The following is a 3,167-nucleotide window of genomic DNA, read 5'->3' as shown; positions in this document are numbered from 1 at the left end:
CCCGAGGAAATCTCAACTGCACAACCCCTACTGTGCCCCAATTCAGCAGGAAGCAGTTAGAGCGGTCATCAGCCAACCTCCCCAACAGCACTTGGGCTTTCCTGTTGAGGGGGAAACTGAGAGACAGGACTAACTGGATTTCCTAGGCCAACTAAGAATCCCTAAGCCTAGCTTGGAAGGTGACCACTTCCACCTTTAAACATGGGGCTTGCAAATTAGCTCACACCTAACCAATCAGATAGTAGAGAGAGGTCACTAAATGCTAATTAGGCAAAAACAGGAGGTAAAGAAATAATCATCTATTGCCTGAGAGCACAGGAGGAAGGACAATGATTGGGATACAAACCCAGGCATTCAAGCCAGCAATGGCTACCCTTTTTGGGTCCCCTCCCTTCGTATGGGAGCTCTGTCTTCACTCTATTAAATCTTGCAACTGTACAAAAAAAAAAAAAAGACTTTTAACTTGCCAGATCATAAGCTTATGTTGTTGAAGGTACAGTGAATCTATGGCAGAATAGCAGTTTCTGGAAAAACATTACTTGAGGTCCTAAAATGCAGAAGGGAAAAATCAACTTTTGTCAGATGCCTACTTTGCTTTCATTTCATCTCTAATATATTGGATGGGGAATCATCCAAAGCTTCTGACTGCAATAAGGTCAAGTGTAGCAGTGTGCAGCTGGGTTTCTTTTCCAGAATTAAAGGTATTTTGGGTGGTGGGGAGGGTCAGAGGAAGAAGTAAAGATTGTGAAAAAGGAAAAACATCGGCATGGGGAGAACCTAGAACTGGGGACAGAAGACCTGGCACTAGGCTGTAGCACTGTTAGCACCTCTGATCTTGTTTTTCCTTATCTGTAAAAAAAAGATTAACAATGCTTTTCTGCCCACCTCTTGGGGAGAAGGGTATAATATAATTGGAAAAAAAAAATTTTTTTTGAGAAATAAGCAACACTGTTGTATTATTTATTATCCACCTGGTATCATTGGTAGATATCTGTATTCAAGCTATCTGGACATGAAAGCAGTCACATTTTAGAAGTCATGAAATTGGTGCTAATGAACCTAATATACAGAAAAACACTTGAAAACACTTGAGAGGCGGGTGTGGTGGCTCACTCCTGTAATCCCAGCACTTTGGGAGGCTGAGGTGGGCAGATCACCTCAGGTCAGGAGTGGAGACCAGTCTGACTAACATGGTGAAACCCCATCTCTACTAAAAATACAAAAATTAGCTGGGCGTGGTTGTGAGGGCCTGTAATCCCAGCTGCTTGAGAGGCTGAGGCAGGAGAATCACTTGAACCCGGGAGGTGAAGTTTGCAGTGAGCCAAGACCGCATCATTGCACCCCGGCCTGGGTGACAAGAGTGAGACTCCATCTCAAAATAAATAAATAAATGAATAAATAAACAAATATTAAAAAAAAAAAGGAAGAAAAGCACTTGAATGTTTGTTCTGTGAATAGAAAGAATCGAGATTCAGAGCAAGTTCAGAGTTAGACAGTCTAAGAATGGAAAAGCCCTCCATTCCATTAGAAGAACCAGATAGCAATTTCTGGTTAGGAAACCAGAAGCACTCAGGCTTCAAATAAAACAGCATCACTTGTACTTTTTATCTTCATGGTCAAGCAAATACAAACATAACTACATAGGCACACTCCTACATGTATACCCACAGAATGCGCCATTTTAATATTTCACAATAAAATGCTTCAGTTTTACTACCCAAGCTACAGAGAATGTTCATCTTTTTTTTTTTTTTGAGACAGAGTCTGGCTCTGTTGCCAGGCTGGAGTGCAATGGCACAATCTCGGCTCATTGCAAACTCCGTCTCCCGGGTTCACACCATTTCCTGCCTCAGCCTCCTGTGTAGCTTGGGACTACAGGCGCCCACCACCACGCCCGGCTAATTTTTTGTATTTTCATGATACAAAGTAAGCTATAAGTGTAAGACTGCCCCACCACTAGAAATGAAAAAACAATCAGCACTAAAGCCCGGCTAGACTTGATTGTTTTAAAAAAATGTGTATGTGTATGTGTGTGTATGTGTATGTGTATAATACTTAACTAGCACGCAGCCAATATTAAACTGAAAAACCGGTGAGATCAAAATTTTGTTACAGTTTTTTTTTTTTTATTTTAAGAAAACTCAATCCTTGGCTAAGTGGTGATGAGACATTATGCTGACTGTGTTATATTATGAATGTACTAAAATAAACAGAAAGATGAAGCAGTATGGTATTTCCAAAAGCAGTGCAAGTGGAGTGAAAGCATTTCCATATGAACCTGGCTTTAAAAACTGGGCTTTAAAAACAGTTAAATGTAACACAAGGTAAGAAACTGTCCAATCACTGATGGTCTTTTTTTTTTTTTTGGTCTGGTTTTCAATTCACTGCTTGCAAGTAATGTATTTATTAAAGAAGAGTGAAAGCATGAGTAAGTCACGAGTCAAGACCAGCTGAGAAACTCAACAGCAATCTCTTGTGATTGGCAACAGTGAAAGGAAAGCACAGGTTAAAGGGAGAGGGGAAAAAAAAAAGAAAAAATTAAGATTATACACATTAGCACCACTTTTACACAACCACTCAAGAGGATGGCTGCCATCTTCTCAGAAAAAAGCTATTGATAGAAAATGGTAGTGGAAGTTCTCTTCTAAAACTTTAGGTTATAACTGTTCTTTAAATCCTCAGGGACTATAATAAAATATTTAATATGCCACTCTAAGTCCTTCCAATCATAACAAAGGCAACAGAAACAATAGACACTTCTCCCATAATCTGCTCCCCTCACCAACCTCCTAGGGTAAGTGAATGAGCAATACAGAAAATCTGGACCTTTCCCGTCATTTCAAACTAACTGCTTTTGGAGGAAAAGAGGCAGCTCTGTGACTCTGCAGGAAGAGCTAGTATTCAGTATGGTCCCCTTTCCTACCAGTAAAAAAAAAAAGGTTTTATAAACACTTGTCAAAAATCCAATTGGCTTAAGGTAAGGTTTTATAAACATTCATCAAAAATCCAAAAGGCTTAAGGATGATGGCTAACACAAGAAGGCACAAGAAAATAACTTTTAACAAAGTAAAAGTAGTGACGCACACCTGTAATCCCAGCACTTTGGGAGGCTGAGGCAGGTGGATCACCTGTGGTCAGGAGTTCAAGACCAGCCTGGCCAACATGGT

This window comes from Colobus angolensis, unplaced genomic scaffold, assembly GCF_000951035.1.
Source record: "Colobus angolensis palliatus isolate OR3802 unplaced genomic scaffold, Cang.pa_1.0 Scaffold840, whole genome shotgun sequence".
NCBI lineage: Eukaryota > Metazoa > Chordata > Mammalia > Primates > Cercopithecidae > Colobus > Colobus angolensis.
The sequence above is the reverse complement of the archived record's forward strand: the minus strand, read 5'-3'. Positions refer to the sequence as shown.